The sequence below is a fragment of the Muntiacus reevesi genome, chromosome 6 (assembly GCF_963930625.1).
Source record: "Muntiacus reevesi chromosome 6, mMunRee1.1, whole genome shotgun sequence".
Classification (NCBI taxonomy): domain Eukaryota; kingdom Metazoa; phylum Chordata; class Mammalia; order Artiodactyla; family Cervidae; genus Muntiacus; species Muntiacus reevesi.
This window is the reverse complement of record NC_089254.1, coordinates 71,160,831-71,178,881: the sequence shown is the minus strand read 5'-3', so window position 1 is coordinate 71,178,881 and position 18,051 is coordinate 71,160,831. Positions and strand designations below refer to the sequence as shown.

Genomic DNA, 18,051 nt, shown 5'->3' with positions numbered 1-18,051 from the left:
TGCCAGGCCTTGTATTAGAGATAGGACAGCATTTACCTTTACAATGACAACATTATTTGCCCCATTTACCCCATTTTGAGGGGTTAAAACTATGTTCATAAAAAACCAACTTGTTCAAGTTCTCATAGCTAAATGCTGTTTTGATTGACTCAGCCTGAACTCCCAACACTGACTTGAGATCTTTAAGGGTCAGAAGGATGTCTAACAATAATTATAGCAACTGTGACTATCACATTTCTACAAAGAGGAAAAAAAAGAAAAACTTTAAACCTGATCATCTTTCAATATCTCATGGGTCAGGCACGAGACTATACTTCCCTGCATTCCTATTTCATTTGCAAAATTCAGAGTAGAGTTGAAAAGACAGAGGCCACTAGCCGACCACCATGGAGTATGATTGACCCCAGAATGGAAGTGTAACTCAGTAGCTCAGAGGGTATAGAGAGTCAACCCTCAGTCCCTGAGAGCTGTGTGGGCTTCAAAAGAGAAATCTTTGAACTTGGCTTTGAAGGGGACTATTCTTTCAGTAAACACAGCTAAGAACATAGCATGTATTGATAAATTCAAAGGTTCAACATGAGCAAGAATGTAGAGGAGCAGGAGAAAGCCTACAGAGATAATATTTAAAGACTGGCAAGAACAGCTTTCATAGTTAGTAAGTGAGAGAGGTGGTAAAAATAAAGCAGAAAGTAAAGCCAGGTGAAAACTGCTGGCTTGTTAACCACTATGTGCTCTGCTTTTAAAAATATTCCATAATACAATATCCCATATTACAGCTGACATGAATTTTTATATTAAATTTTCACATCAATTATTCTAAGAATATTATTTAAATGTCAGTGAATTTTTGGAAGCATTGGATAAGTTTATTATTGGAATGTACAATACTATAGAGAAAAGACAGGCTATGTAATTTACAAATAAGGGCTTGTTTTTTAATGTGACTGATAATGGGAAATTTTACATTTATTAATTTAAATAAAAAAATTTTAAAGGCTGGCAAGCAGAGCATGTGTGGCCAAGTGGAACTGGGATGTATTTGTGTTGGGAGTGACAAAAGAAAAAGCAGGTTGGGAAGAAACTACAAAGTATCCTGAATGTCTTGCCAAGAAGTGAGTTTATTCAATAAAGAGATGAAGAATAAGGCAAGCAAACAGAGAGTTTCAACTAAGGGGTTATGAAACTGCTTACACATACCCCTGACACTCCAACAAACACTGGATTAGTCAAGATAGGCTAATTTGTTGTTGATAACAAAGAAACCGAAAATGTCTATGGCTTTACAGAACAAAACTTGACTATTCACTCAAAAGGTTATTGTGGATCTGGGCAGCCACCTTCTAAGCAGTGGTTCTGAACTCCAAGCAGCATCCAAAATGTGGGTTTGTCACCCCAGCAGGGGACTTCCACGGGTGACATAGCCAGCAAGAGCTCTCGACTGCCACAGGTAGGAAGTGACACCTGGTAATTCTGCTTGCAGCCTGTGGGCTGGAAGCGGGAGCGGGGTACCACCTACCAGCAGAGGAGCTGAGAGGTGGCGTCTTCCTGTGCCCAGCAAGGAGTGGAGAATGGGATGTAAGCGGACACTAGCAATCTCTACAACAAACACTGAGGAGTTAAACTTTTATTTGACTTGGTCAACTGCTGACACGAATATCAGTGTCAAACATTTCTCTAACACTTCTTTCCTCATAATTGTAATTTGTGGTTTGGTTTCAGAACAAATCCTGCCTTTCACATATTTTGCAGTTTAGTTATTTGGGTTACAGAGTGACCTTCATCTACTGTTCACTTGGAAGGAAAGAAGTATTTTTGAACTGTAATTATGTTGATTTAGTAGCCACACTGTTAAATTAAAAAAATTAAAACATTCTAAAAAAGATCTGGCCATGGAGTGCAGAGTGCAGATTCCAGCTGGCTTTGCACAGAAAATTTCAACACACAGAATCCAGCTCCCACGCATCTACAGCCTCTACCTTTAATTCAGCCCACATGGCCCTGGACCATACACTCACCTGTCTGTAAGGTGAGCAGTGAACTCTCCTGATGCTTTCTTTCTCCTCCAGCTGATGTTTCTGTCCCTTGGTGCCCAACTCAACCACTACCTGGAAGTCCTCTTAGTTGCTCAGTCCACCCAAGCTTCCATGGCTGCCTCTCCAAGCCTTCAGCTTGGCTTTGCTCAACCTCGATACCAAATTTTGGAAGGGTCTGCCAATAACCCTTAGGCTTCTACCCCAGCTGGTCACCTGATCCCTAAACTAAGTACGTTTGGAAGCCAGATTTACTTGCATTCATCAATAGATTCCAGGTCACTATGGGAGTTCAGAGTAACAGTCAACACTCCTGGGAGACTGGAGGAGAAGGAACAAGTCCACATTCATGACCAGGGCTGGGAGGTTTCCCAGAGCATGACTCATCCCTGTTGTTCTAAAGAAACCCAGCCCTGAGCTCCCCTTTAAGAAAATCGGCCAGAACACCCATGTTATTATTCATTCCATTTCCCTTAAGATACCCACTGGGTGGTTGAAAAACCAAACCCAGAGCTCATATGCTTCTGAATGGGTACGGTTCTTCTCTCTTGATCATGTATCTTTAAAGGCCACCTGACCTTGTTCAAAGTCAGCCTTCCTCCTGCCCAGGTGAGAGGAGACCCAATGGGATGCACCACCATCATCCCAGAGTCCCTCGCTCAGTGACAGATGCCACAAGCATTCTCTGCAAAGCTTAGGACTGGGAGGTGGATGTCAGGAATGTGGAATCCACCTTGTCATTTTCTTTCCTGCCCAGGAGAGCCCACGTGCCAAATGTCTGGCTGTGCCCTCTTATTTGAAAACCATCAAATCCTCCTCTGATTGGATCTTTCTTAATTCTTTCATTCTTATAGGGTCCGATAGCCCCAGAAAACAGATAAGTGGAGGAGTAGTTTTCACTTCCACCAAGGGCTGCTTCTAAAGAGATGGACCATAGAAGAAGAGCTGAGTTTGTGCATTCTGCTGGTTTTTTTTTTTTTTTTTAAGATTTATTTATTAATTTTGGCTACTCTAGGTCTTCATTACTTTGCACGGGCTTTCTCTAGTTGCAGCAAATGGGTCTACTCTTGGTTGCAGCATGAGGGCTTTTCACTGCAGTGGCTTTTCTTGTTTGGGATCACAAGCTCTAGGCTTGCAGACTTCAGTGGTTGCAGCCTGTGGGCTCAGGATCTATGCTTCAAGGGCTCTAGAGTGCTGGCTCAATAGTTGTGGCACATGGGCTTCGTTGCCCCACAACATGTGGGATCTTCCTGGACCAGGGATCAAACCAGTGTCCCTTGCATTGCTGGGAGGACTCTTAACCACTGGACCACCAGGGAAGCCCCTCCCTGCTTCTTTAGTTCCTGCTCATCTCATCTCATTACCCTGTGCCAGGAAAGAACTCACAATGACAAGACTCAGCACCTTTTCCTAAGTGTCTTTGACATATCCAATGTATTCATCAGCGTAGTATCTGGAATCATCATGAATGCCCTACAAGCATTCCCAACTCACAGATAGGAAAAAAGCTGCTGAACCAGTCCTGAGTCAGAGCCCTGACCTTGTTAGTCAGATGTTCCTACCACACATGGTCTCAGGGCCTGGGCCACTGGGACCCACTGCCTGTCTGCGCCTACAAGAGACAAGGGGCGATAGCGCCTCTTGTGTGCAGAGTCTCAGCTACTATAGAGACAAGATGCAGACAATAATTCTTATATCAGTTGGTTCTCCAGAGAAACAGAATCAATAGGAGAAAGAGAGATTGTAAGGAATTGGTTCATGTGATTATGGGGTCTGGGAAGTCTAAAATCTGCAGGGTAAGCCTTAGGTTGCAAATTCAGAGTTGAAGTTGCAGCAATGAATCTGAGAAACTGAAGCAGGGTTTTTCTCTCACAGTCTTGAAGTAGAACTCCCTCTTTGGGAAACTTTGCTCTGATGATCTTCAAACTGATTGATGGGGCCTACTTATATTATGGGGACTTCCCAGGTGGCACTAGTGGTAAAGAACCCGCCTGCCAATGCAGGAGACATAAGAGACGTGGGTTTGATCCCTGGGTCGGGAAGATGTCCTGGAGGAGGACATGGCAACCCACTCCAGTATTCTTGCCTGGAGAATCCCATGGACAGAAGAGCCTGGTAGGCTACAGTCCACAGGGTCTCCACCACAATCTGACACAAGTCAGCACACACACACACACACACACACACGGACCCACATTATGAAAGGTTATTTGCTTTACTTTAATGTCAATGGATTGGAAATATCAATCACATCTAGAAATATCTTTCCAGCAACATCTATACAGGAGTCTGAGCAAGTTATTGGGCACTGTGGCCTGGCCAAAGTGACACATAAACTATCACCATCCCTATACAGTGCAATACAGGGTTGAAAGTGTTTTTCTGCTCCAGGTGGCGGCTGCTGCTGCTGCTGCTGCTAAGTCGCTTCAGTCGTGTCCGACTCTGTGCGACCCTATAGACAGCAGCCCACCAGGCTCCCCCATCCCTGGGATAATCAAGGCAAGAACACTGGAGTGGGTTGCCATTTCCTTCTCCAATGCATGAAAGTGAAAAGTGAAAGTGAAGTCGCTCAGTCATGTCCAACTCTTCGTGACCCCTGGACTGCAACTCTTCGCAACCCCATGGACTACAGCCTACCAGGCTCCTCCGTCCATGGGATTTTCCAGGCAAGAGTACTCCCGCTGACAAATGCAGAAACTGCCTGCAGTGTCACTCAGGCCCAGGTGCCAGGTGAAGTCTGAGGTAAGGACCATCTAGGCGGCTCCATCCCCATGCCAGGCCCAGCCAGCTGTCCCTGCTCAAGGACAAGCTGAGGACACCTTCCACTTGCTGGGATATTTTTCTTTCAGTGTGTTTGTTTTTGTTTCCTAATCTTTGAGAATGTATTTATTCTGTTTTTAAAACTCTTTAACCCTTGTAACTCTGCCATGTTTCATAAATTCTGTGTTTCTGATTTATGCTGTTTTTAATTGCTTTCCTTTTGCATTCTTATCATTTTACCATCCATCTTCCTAATTGTCAAGTTTGCTGATTTTACTTTTCTCCATTTTTTCCCCCTATCTCAAAAAGAGAGTAAAAGACAAGCAGTCTTTTCATGTTCATCAGTTTTTCTTTGTAATTATTTTGTATTCATTCAGGTATTTTTCCTTCCCTCAGTCTCCTAGTACTTATTCTTTCATGATGGACTTCTAGGCTAATTTTCCATTTCACTAATTTTAGTAATATTTCTTTGCTTTTGTTGTTTATTTAGCTGATTCTTATTAGAATTTTGCTAACCCTCTTTTTCACCGTTTGTTTTAGAGTTATCATTTTACCCACTCAATTTTTAAAACTTGTTTCTTATAATGGTTCTTCACCTTTCATTGCCTTGTTGGCATTCCTTTTCACTATTTTCACATGTCTATCATCTGTCTCTGTCCCATGAGCACTGGCACTGGAGGCTGAGAAGCCACTGGGCCTGGTAAGAGTCAAGAAACAGGCACTGATACAATTTGCATTTCTTCATCTGTACTTTTCAACTTAAATCTGCTCTGTATTTTGCTTTTATTTATTTTACTTTTGGCTACACTGGGTCCTTGTTGCTGCACGCCAGTTTTCTCTAGTTGCAAAGCACAGGCTTCCCATTGTAGTGACTTCCCTTGTTGCTGAGCATGGGCGCTAGGCACACAGGCTTCAATAGTTATGGCATATGGGTTCAGCCACCCCGAGGCATGTTAAATCCTCTCAGACGAGGGATCAAACCCATGTCCCCTGCATTACAAGGAGGATTCCCAACCGTTGGACTACCAGGGAAGTCCTGCTCTGTATTTTATTTTATTTTATTTTATTTTTTGCTCTGTATTTTATACTTCTTATTCTTCTTAAGTTACAAATACATATCCTCATGGAAATAAGCAAAGTGTGGCCATGAAGACTCTGCCCATGAAGAAATCACAACAGTGAACTAGCTTGGGCAGTGTTTCTCAAAAGGGGTTTGGGGAGTACCTGCCTCAGGATAGCTAGAGGAGGATGCCAACATGGCTCTTCCTGCACCAGAACCTTTTTCAGAAACTCCTCAGATGATTTGCATGCAGATAGAGCTTGAGCCGCAGACTCAAGTTCCCTAGTTTAAAGGCCTCTTCTTCCCTCCTGCTGGCCTTTGGTCTTCCCATCTGCCTGCACCCACTTGGCCCCACTTCAGCAAGGGTATCTCTTTTCCAGGACATTTCAGGTCCTGGCCAAGCAGAAGGATTCCTGAAGCACTGAGACTGCACTGCTTGCTGATAGGGTGTCCTTTGTTCTGGTGGCTCAGACAGTTAAAAATCTGTCTACAATACAGGAGACCCAGGTTTGATCCCTGGGTCAAGAAGATCCCATGGAGAAGGGAATGGCAATCCCCTCCAGTGTTCTTGGCTGGAGAATTCCATGGACAGAGGAGCCTGGTGGGCTCCAGTCTATGGGGTCTCAAACAGTCAGGCAAGACTGAGCAACTTTCACTCACCACCCCCAAAAGGAGCTGACACCTGAACTCCCATCCATCTGAGTCCATGGCCCAGGATGATGGGCAGGCAGAAGTAGCAGAGAACCCCACAGAGCAGAGAGTCTGAGGGCAGCTATGGAGGGGAGGGGGGAGGGGCTGGCTACTTGCCAAGAGCTGGCCATGTTATCACATCCCAGTGAACAAGGCAGGCAAGTAAAAGTGTGGCCAGGATGACTCCAGAACTTAGGCAGATACATGAACCCCCCAAACCCTGACCCAGGCTGAAGAGCTTCCAGAGCTGTGAGCAGACTCTACTTCAACTGCAGAGGTACCTGGGCCTGGGAAAAAGCAGCATCCTGGAGCTTTCAACACAACCTGGGTCGGGACCCATGCTGGGGTCCTCATGGGGAGCCAAATGGTATAAAATACTTGCCTAGAATATACTATTTAGTAAAAAGGGAGAGGAAGTGAGACAAACTGCCCAGAAAGAGATCTTTCTTCCTCAAATTCAAACCTTTCTCAGCAACCGTGAAGTGAGGAATTTCCCTAATTCCCCTAATCTGCTTGTCACTTCCCAGTCCCGACAACAGTAGACCTCTCTCAATGGTTATTAGCAGTCTTATGTCCCTTATAAGATATGGCTCCCATGGCCATAACAAACACTACAGAGAAATGTGCTCCCTCACAGTCCTGGAGGCTAAAATTTCGAGATCCAGATGTAGGTTTCTCAAGAGGTCTCTTCTCTTGGCAGATAGATGGCTGTCTTCTCCCCGACTCCTCACATGGTCGTCCTGCTTTGCATGTCTGGATCCTGATCTCCTTTTTTTTTTTTTTTAAAGTCTTTATTGATTATGTTACAGTATTGTTTCTGTTTTACGTTTTGGTCCTTTGACCATGAAGCAAGGGATCTTAGTTCCCTGACCAGTCATCAAACCTGCACCCCCTGCAATGGAAGGTGACATCTTAACCACTGCACCACCACAGAGGTCCCCTGATCTCCTCTTCTTATAAGGACACCAATCCTATGGGGTTAGGACTCCACTACATCTTAATCACCTCTTTAATGACCATGTCCCCAAACACAGTCACATTATGAGGTCCTAGAGATTATGACTTCCACATACAAATTTGAAGGTAACATGATTAGGCCCATAACAATTGCCAAATGCAAACTCATGGTGTTTCTTCTCTGCCAGTTCAGGCTGACTGCAGGTCCATGAGAGTCTGGGGCACTGCTGTGAGTGGGCGCCACACTCAGTCCGGGACCTCTGTGAGGGGTCACTCAGGCCCTGCCCACCTGTCCTGCAGGTGCTCTGCTTCCTTTTCTATCTCCCTTTCCTCTGCTGCTCCACACATGGCCTTCTCTGCTGCCCTGGTCTTGCCTCTCCTTATCTCAAAAGTGTGCTTATCTGAAAAGTGTTGTTTCTGCTTTCATGTTTTCTTCAGTCTTCTACTATAAAATTCCAGGCCAAGAATCTACAGGAAAAAAAAAATTATCCCTAACCAGAAACCCTATAGAAACAGCATATAGTATTCAGTTGTCTTGGGAATGAGTGATCATTACATGAAAAGTAACTTTCAAGTAAAACACAGGTTGAGTTTCTCATTCAGTTTAGTTCAGTCACCCAGTCATGTCTGACTCTTTGAGACCTTATGGACTGCAGCACGCCAGGCTTCCTTGTCCATCACCAACTCCTGGAGCTTGCTCAAACTCATGTCCATCATGTCAGTGATGCCATCCAACCACCTCATCCTCTGTTGTCCCCTTCTCCTCCCACCTTCAATCTTTCCCAGAATCAGGATCTTTTCCAGTGAGTCAGTTCTTCGCATCAGGTGGCCAAAACATTGGAATTTCAGCTTCAGCATCAGTCCTCCCAATGAATATTTTGGACTGATTGCCTTTAGGATGGACTGGTTGGATCTCCTTACTGTCCAAGGAACTCTCAAGAGTTCTCCAACACCACAGTTCAAAAACATCAATTCTTCAGCACTCAGCTTTCCATAATCCAACTTTCATATCCATATGTGACTACTGGAAAAACCAAAGCTTTGACTAGATGAACGTTTGTTGGCAAAGCAATGTCTCTGCTTCTTAATAAGCTCTCTAGGTTGGTCATAGCTTTTCTTTCAAGGAGCAAGGGTCTTTTAATTTCATGGCTGCAGTCACTGTCTTCAGTGATTTTGGAGCCCCAAAAAGTAAAGTCTGCCACTGTTTCCACTGTTTCCCTATTTATTTGCCGTGAAGTGATGGGACCTGGTGCCATGATCTTAGCTTTCTGAATGTTGAGTTTTAAGCAAACATTTTAACCCTCCTCTTTCACTTTCATCAAGTCTGAATTTGGCAATAAAGAGTTCATGATCTGAGCCACAGTCAGCTCCCGGTCTTGTTTTTGCTGACTGTATAGAGCTTCTCCATCTTTGGCTGCAAAGAATATAATCAATCTGATTTCGGTATTGACCATCTAGTGATGTCCATGTGTTGAGTTTTCTCTTGTATTGTTGGAAGAGGATATTTGCTATGACCAGTGCATTCTCTTGGCAAAACTCTATTAGCCTTTGTCCTGGTTCATTCTGTACTCCAAGGCCAAATTTGCCTGTTACTCCAGGTGTTTTTTTACTTCCTACTTTTGCATTCCAGTCCCCTATAATGAAAAGGACATATTTTTGGGGTGTTAGTTCTAAAAGGTCTTGTAGGTCATCATAGAACCGTTCAACTTCAGCTTCTTCAGCATTACTGGTTGGGATATAGACTTGGATTACCGTGATACTGAATGGTTTCCCTTGGAAATGAACAGAGATCATTCTGTCATTTTTAAAATTGCATCCAAGTACTGCATTTCAAACTCTTTTGTTGACTATGATGGCTACTCCATTTCTTCTAAGGGATTCTTGCCCACAGTAGTAGATATAATGGTCATCTGAGTTAAATTCACTCATTCCTATCCATTTTAGTTCACCGATTCCTAAAAATGTCAATGTTCACTCTTGCCATCTCCTCTTTGACCACTTCCAATTTGCCTTGATCCCTGGACATAACATTCCAAGTTCCTATGCAATATTGTCTTTTACAGCATCTGACTTTATTTCCATCACCAGTCACATCCACAGCTGGATGTTGTTTTTGCTTTGGCTCCATCTCTTCGATCTTTCTAGAGTTATTTCTCTACTGATCTCCAGTAGCATATTGGGCACCTACTGACCTAGGGAATTCATCTTTCAGTGTCCGATCTTTTTGCCTTCTCATACTGTTCATGGGGTACTCAAGGCAAGAATACTGAAGTGGTTTGCCATCCCCTTCTCCAGTGGACCACATCTTGTCAGCACTCTCCACCATGACCCGTCAGTCTTGGGTGGCCCTACACGGCATGGCTCATAGTTTCACTGAGTTAGACAAGGCTGTGGTCCATGTGATCAGTTTGATTAGTTTCCTGTGATTGTAGTTTTCAGTTTGTCTGCCCTCTGATGGAGAAGGATAAAGGCTTATGGAAGCTTCCTGATGGGAGAGACTGAGGGGGAAACTGGGTCTTTTTCTGATGGACGGGGCTATGCTCAGTAAACCTTTAATTGAATTTTCTGTTCATGGACCTGGCTGTGTTCCTTCCCTGTTGTTTGACCTGAGGCCAAACTATGATGGAGGTAACGAAGATAATGGCGACCTCCTTTCAAAGGTCCCGTCCATGCACTGCTGCACTCAATGCCCTCAACCCTGCAGCAAACCACCGCTGGCCCACACCTCCACCAGAGTCTCCTGGACACTCACGGGCAGGTCTGGGTCAGTCTTTTGTGGAGCAACTGCTCCTTTTTCCTGGATCCTGGGGCAAACAGGGTTTTGTTTGTGCCCTCCAAGAGTCTGTTTCCCCAGTCCTGTGTAAGTTCTGAAGGCTCTATGGTGGGGTTAATGGTGACCTCCTCCAAGAGGGCTTATGCCATATCCAGGTCTGCTGCACCCAGAGGCCCCGCCCTTGCAGCAGGCCATTGCTGACCCATATCTCCACAGGAGACATTCAAACATTCAAAGACAGATCTGGCTCAGTCTCTGTGGGGTCTCCTGGTGCACACGAGGCTTTGTTTGAGCCCTCCAAGTGTCTGGGGTGGGTATGGGATTTGATTCTAAATGCAATTTCGCCCCACCCCCACCCCACCCCATAGTCTTGCTGGAGTTTCTCCTTTGCCCTTGGACGTAGGGTATATTTTTCTGGTGGGATCCAAAATTCTCCTATTAATGGTTGTTCAGCACTGTGTTGTAAATTTGAAATTTTCTCAGGAGAAGATGAGCACACGTCCTTCTACTCCACCATCTTGAGTTTCTCACTCAATTCAGTTCAGTTCAGTTCAGTTGCTCAGTCGTGTCCGACTCTTTGTGACCCCATGAATCGCAGCACGCCAGGCCTCCCTGTCCATCACCAACTCCCAGAGTTTACTCAAACTCATGCCCATCAAGTCGGTGATGCCATCCAGCCATCTCATCCTCTGTCGTCCCCTTCTCCTCCTGCACCCAATCCCTCCCAGCATCAGGCTCTTTTCCAATGAGTCAACTCTTCGCATGAGGTGGCCAAAGTATTGGAGTTTCGGCTTCAGCATCAGTCCTTCCAATGAACACCCAGGACTGATCTCCTTTAGGATGGACTGGTTGGATCTCCTTGCAGTCCAAGGGACTCTCAAGAGTCTTCTCCAACATCACAATTCAAAAGCATCAATTCTTCAGTGCTCACCTTTCTTCACAGTCCAACTCTCACATCCACACATGACCACTGGAAAAACCATAGCCTTGACCAGACAGACTTTTGTTGGCAAAGTAATGTCTCTGGTTTTTAATATGCTATCTAGGTTGGTCATAACTTTCCTTCCAAAGAATAAACGTCTTTCAATTTCATGGCTGCAGTCACCATCTGCAGTGATTTTGGAGCCCAATAAATAGTCTGACACTGCTTCCACTGTTTCCCCATCTATTTCCCATGAAGTGATGGGACCAGATGCCATGATCTTAGTTTTCTGAATGTTGAGCTTTAAGCCAACTTTTTCACTCTCCTCTTTCACTTTCATCAAGAGGCTTTTTAGTTCCTCTTCACTTTCTGCCATAAGGGTGGTGTCATCTGCATATCTGAGATTATTGATATTTCTCCCAACAATCTTGATTTCAGCTTGTGCTTCATCCAGTCCAGCATTTCTCATGATGTACTCTGCATATAAGTTAAATAAGCAGGGTGACAATATACAGCCTTGACATACTCCTTTTCTTATTTGGAACTAGTCTGTTGTTCCATGTCCAGCTCTAACTGTTGCTTCCTGACCTGCATATAGGTTTCTCAAGAGGTAGGTCAGATGGTCTGGTATTCCCATCTCTTTCAGAATTTTCCACAGTTTATTGTGATCCACACAGTCGAAGGCTTTGGTGTAGTCAATAAAGCAGAAATAGATGTTTTTCTGGAACACTCTTGCTTTTTCAATGATCCAGCAGATGTTGGCAATTGATCTCTGGTTCCTCTGCCTTTTTTAAAACCAGCTTGAACATATGGAAGTTCACACTTCACATATTGTTGAAGCCTGGCTTGGAGAATTTTGAGCATTATTTTACTAGCATGTGAGATGAGTGCAATTGTGCAGTAGTTTGAGCCTTCTTTGGGATTGCCTTTCTTTGGGATTGGAATGAAAACTGACCTTTTCCAGTCTTGTGGCCACTGCTGAGTTTTCCAAATTTGCTGGCATATTGAGTTCAGCACTTTCACAGCATCACTAGTTGAACATAAATGAAAATAAAACCAAAATGACAAGGTCACATTTCCCAAATGAACAGTATAATTTTGTATCAGGAAACATTTGAACACATGCAACTGAAACTGACAGCAGTTTTGAAGTCCAGCACCAGGTAACAGGCAGTAACTGAGAATGTCACATCTAGCCTGCGATCCCAAAACATATTTGCTTAGTTGTGGAAATTAATTCCCTCCAGCCTTTTCTAAAGACATCAAAAATAATGTTGCTATTTCAGAAATTCTGTATTAGTGCTTATCCTCAGAAGTTTCTTATTTCTGGACAGGTGGGCAATGTCTTCCATTTTTGTCTTCCCTCTCCTCTCCCAACCTCCACCCAGTGGTTCCCCAGAAACCCTGTGATTTCTCTGGTTTTCAGTACTTGTCCTGAGGTTTCCCAGGTGGCGCTAGTGGTAAAGAACCCAAAGAACATTTCCTGCCAATGAAGGAGATGTAAGAGATGCAGTTTCGATCCCTGGATCAGGAAGATTTCCTGGAAGAGGGCATGGCAACCACTCCAGTTTTCTTACCTGGAGAATCCCACAGACAGATAAGCCTAGCAGGTTATGATCCATAGGGTCACAAAGAGTCTAGACATGACTGAAGAGACATAGCTTGGAGTACTTGTCCTAACTCCTGGGTTAGTCATGATTCAAACCCCTCAGATCAAACATTTAATTCTTACAGTATGCATGTAACATGGAGGTACACATGGCAAAGAAAAGTAACTACTTGCTGAGATCAAATATTTTATCAGCATGGTGGGGAGGGAAGTTGCAAGGCAGTTGTGATCAGGAACTGGAGTGGTAGAGGTGACATGGTCCAGATAACGTGGCCTTCCAGATCTGGAAACAGATGCCCAGGAGGAGCATCCTTCCCTCCCTCTCTGCTGCATTACTAGTGGAACACCTCTTAGCCTTCCAAAAAAAGCTAATTCTGCCATATACAACCACAGACACACATATGAACCTGGAGGACATGACACTAAGTGAAATAAACCAGCTACAGAAAGACAAATACTGCATGATTCACTCCTCTGAGGAAGCTAAATTAGTCAAAGTCATAGGATGGAAGAGGGGAGTGGTGACTGCCAGGAAGGAGGGGGAGATGGGGAGCTATTAGTCATCAGGCATAAAGTTTCAGTCAAGTAAGATGACTATGTCTTGGCTGCAGAGCATCATGCCTATAGTCTACTGGACCATACTACTCACACAAATGTTTGTTAAAGGGGAAAGCTTCAGGTTAAGAGTTCTTACCACAATAAATTAAAGTTTAAGAGAGAGAGAGAGAAATGGTTGTGTATTTCCAGGCTATGGGCTTGCTTCTCCCAGGGGCTTTCTCTCTAACTAGGTCAGTCTCCCTGCTTCTTCCCACGCCTATTCCCTATTCCACCAGGGTTGCCAATATCCCAGCCTACTTAACTACCATGCCTGACCCAGTTACAGCACTTAGCCATAAACGCCAGCCTTGGCCCCAGGGGCTTACATTGCTTGGGCCACCATTCTTGGTACGCAGCCCCTCAACTCCTTACACGACAGTGTGAAGTCACATTGTGGCACTCTGTGCCACTCACCTCCACCCCTGCCTCTCAACCCTGACATCCACGAGGCAACTTGACCACAGGCAGCTGTAACACATCATGGTTATTTGCAGCAAAACAGAAGCCTGCCCCAAACCACTGATTTCTAGGAACCTCCGTTTATATTCCAAGAATAATATTTGTGGCAGACATTATGACGATGCCATGATTGCTGGAAGCTGCAAGGCTTTGCAGCTCACAAGGCAGTGCTGTGGTTTCTTCCTGCTGTCCCTAATTAGGTTCAGCCCCTTCTAACATTTAGTAAATTATTTTTATGATGAGCGTCAGAACTAACTGTACTCTGGAAAAGCATTGCTTCTCTAATTCTGGCTCTCCCTCCAGCATAAGCCAGGAGCTCAGCTGAGATCTCCCAGCCTTCACCTTCTATGAACCACTTTAGGAAAGACAGATGGTCCAGGAATAGGAAAGTAAATCTGCTTCTGTTTATGATGGGTCATTTCTGTAGGACTGGAGCAAAGGAGAACATATCCATGAACTTACTATTGTAGAATCACAGAACAGGCTCCATGATTTAAGCCTTCTTTGTGAAGTCTTGTCACCAAGAACAAGCATATTAACACATTATTCAATAAATACATTTTATGTACCGCCTATGCTCCAGGTTTCATGCTGGCTCTTCAGACTTTAAGACTCTTCCCTTGTTCTAGAAGATTTTAAGAGAATAAAATAATGAGCAGAGTAGACTTTAATGTATGTAAGAATTCAGTATATGTTAAAGGATCCATTAGAAAAAAATGGGATATGGGCCATTTTACATTAGGAAAATGACTTACAGTTTGTAATCAAAAAGATAATAAGTTCTTATCCCGTATACCTATCAAAATAAATTCCTAACAGAGTTAAGAATTAAATCTAAATATAAAAGATTCCTGTTGGGCAAAAGGCTTGCTAATATAAAACATTAAAATAAAGTGGAAATGAAATGATAGATTGAACATTGAGTTTTAAGCATCTTTATATTCTACACATGAAATACAAAAATCTTTTTTGAAAAATATGTATGCTATTGATACATCATAAACCATAATACTGATAATATAGAGAAATCTCAAATAAAATATCACAGGTCCATATTCCAAAAAACAGCCATTCAGGGATTGAATATGAAGCCATAGTCAGCAGGAGCGAAAACATAGAAAGCAATAAAAATATGGGTAAACTATCCTACAACTATTTCCTCTGCATGTGACACCACCCCTGCCTTTCTCCATTGAGCTTCTACTCACCTTCAAGGTCTCTATGATCACTATCTTCCCTGTGAGGGTTTCTCTGCCTCCCTCTGGGGCCCATCTTATGAGGTGAATGGTTCAAGTTTGATAGGGCAACTCTTCAGTCCTCAGCATGGGACTTCTGTTTGGGTCCATTTATCACCATTTTCCACTTAATAAGAAAAACAGAAAAAAAGATTGAAATGAAAATAGTTGTCTTATCAAAAAAATTAAGCTAAAATTGTCAGTATCTGAATATGATACAACCATTTACATAGAAAATATAGCAATAAATTATTGAAAAAAGTGAGCAAGTTTAACAAGGTTTCGGGATACAAGATTAATGCACAAAATATAGCAACATTTCTTCACATTCTAATTTTTAATGCAGAAAACATAATGGAAAATACACTACAGATTCAGAACACCAACCAAAATGCATTAAAGTGGTTTATTTTAATTCAATCAAATGTTTTCTTATCAAGTTTTATCAATGTAATGATAGAACTCAAACTTTGAAGACACTCTGCTGCCAGCCTGAAAACCACTCCAAAACTGTGTCAGCCGCAAACAGAAGTGTCTGCCCCAAGTGGAGACAGATTCCAGGTTGCTGTCTTGAGCTATTCCCATAAGGTCCCTTCTAGGCTTCCCCAGACCTCACAGGAAGCTGCATGTCTGCTCCTTGGGCAGCAGTGAAACACTGGGTGTGTTTGCAACTGGCAGTTGCAAAGCTTAGCCTGATATAGTGGGGCAGCTAGCGCTAGGGGCCCTCATCTTGCCCATGACCTACAGGGACCATGAATGAGCACACCACCAAAACCACCCTCTTAACTTCCCTCAGATGTTCAAGCTGGTTTTAGAAAAGGCAAAGGAACCAGAGATCAAACTGCCAATATCTGCTGGGTCATCGAAAAAGCAAGAGAGTTCCAGAAAAACATCTATTTCTGCTTTATTGACTACACCAAAGCCTTCGACTGTGTGGATCACAATAAACTGTGGAAAATTCTGAAAGAGATGGGAATACCAGACCAACTGACCTGCCTCTTGAGAAACCTGTATGCAACAGAACTGGACATGGAACAACAGACTGGTTCCAAATAAGAAAAGGAGTACATCAAGTCTGTATAATGTCACCCTACTTATTTAACTTATATGCAGAGTACATCATGAGAAACGCTGGGCTGGAAGAAGCACAAGCTGGAATCAAGATTGCCGGGAGAAATATCAATAACCTCAGATATGCAGATGACACCACCCTTATGGCAGAAAGTGAAGAGGAACTAAAAAGCCTCTTGATGAAAGTGAAAGAGGTGAGTGGAAAAAGTTGGCTTAAAGCTTAACATTCAGAAAACTAAGATCATGGCATCTGGACCCATCACTTCATGGCAAATAGATGGGGAAACAGTGGAAACATTGGCTGACTTTATTATTTGGGCTCCAAAATCACTGCAGATGGTGACTGCAGCCATGAAATTGAAAGATGCTTACTCCTTGGAAGGAAAGTTATGACCAACCTAGATAGCATGTTAAAAACCAGAGACATTACTTTGCCAACAAAAGTCTGTCTGGTCAAGGCTATGGTTTTTCCAGTGGTCATGTGTGGATGTGAGAGTTGGACTGTGAAGAAAGGTGAGCACTGAAAAATTGATGCTTTTGAACTGTGGTGTTGGAGAAGACTCTTGAGAGTCCCTTGGACTGCAAGGAGATCCAACCAGTCCATCCTAAAGGAGATCAGTCCTGGGTGTTCATTGGAAGGACTGAGGCTGAAGCTGAAGCTCCAGTACTTTGGCCACCTCATGCGAAGAGTTGACTCATTGGAAAAGAGCCTGATGCTGGGAGGGATTGGGGGCAGGAGGAGAAGGGGACGACAGAGGGTGAGATGGCTGGATGGCATCACCGACTTGATGGGCATGAGTTTGAGTAAACTCCGGGAGCTGGTGATGGACAGGGAGGTCTGGCGTGCTGCAATTCATGCGGTCGCAAAGAGTTGGACACGACTGAGCAACTGAACTGAACTGAACTGAGCAGCCAAAGATGGGGCTGCTTGGGGCCAGAGGCTAGGAGTCCTGGGATTCCAGCCATACCAATCTCTGCTCTGCTCTGCCATTCTGAGGACAGATGGACACCCACCCCCCCACCCATGTGCTGTGACACCCATCAGGACACTGCTGAACCTCAACTTTACCCTTCTCACCAGTTCCCACATTGGCTCTGAACACCCTTCTAGGCACTACACAGATAGAACAAGTTTTTAAAAATCTGATCAGGTGACTCTGTTCTAAACACTTGAGCAGTTTCAAATCTCTCTTGAGTAAACACAAACATCCATGAAGCAGATGGCACTGTGTGAGTGACGCCAACCTTACAGCATCCTCTGCGGCCCCACCCCCAGTCACTGTCTGCATTCAGGCTGCACTGCTCTTGTCCAGTCCCTTGGACACACTTCTCTCCTTCCCATCACTGAATTTGCCCAAGAGGGTCTTTCCATGGGCACCACCCCATCCCTTGGGCAAGGAAACCTCCTCTTCTTTCTGTGCTCAGCCCAGTCTCAATTCCCCAGGGCCGCTTCCCTGACCTCTCCACAGAGAGATCCTGTGTAGTACTTGTTGCAGTTATAACTTGAAACTCATATTGTGACTCCAAGAGTAACATTCATTCTCCTTGCTAGAATATGGTCCCATGCCTTAGCCAGCCAGCATTGTCATAACAAACTAGAAAGACTGGGTGGCTTAAATTATAAACATTTGTTTCACACAGTGCTGGAGGTTGGAAGATGAGGGTGTCAGCAGGGTTAGTGTCTGGTGACTGCTCTTTTCATGGCTTGCAAACAATCTCCTTCTAGCTATGTCCTCACAAGACACATGCACACACACAGAGAAAGCATGCTTTGGTGTCTCTTCTTATGAGGACACTAATTATATCAGATCAAGGCCCCATCCTCATTACTTTATTTAATCTTAAATACTTCCTTAGAGGCCCACCTCCAAATCCAGTCATAGTGGAT

General features: G+C 43.9%; 1 long non-coding RNA gene across 1 annotated transcript in view; it reads right to left on the bottom strand.

The window, feature by feature from the left end:
- LOC136170535 (uncharacterized) overlaps positions 1-15,140 on the bottom strand; it is a 201,310-nt gene extending 186,170 nt beyond the window's left edge. The window contains exon 1 of the long non-coding RNA XR_010663647.1: positions 15,066-15,140. This is a non-coding gene — a long non-coding RNA (uncharacterized lncRNA). The remainder of the gene's footprint in view (positions 1-15,065) is intronic.
- Between the last annotated feature and the right edge of the window lie 2,911 nt (positions 15,141-18,051).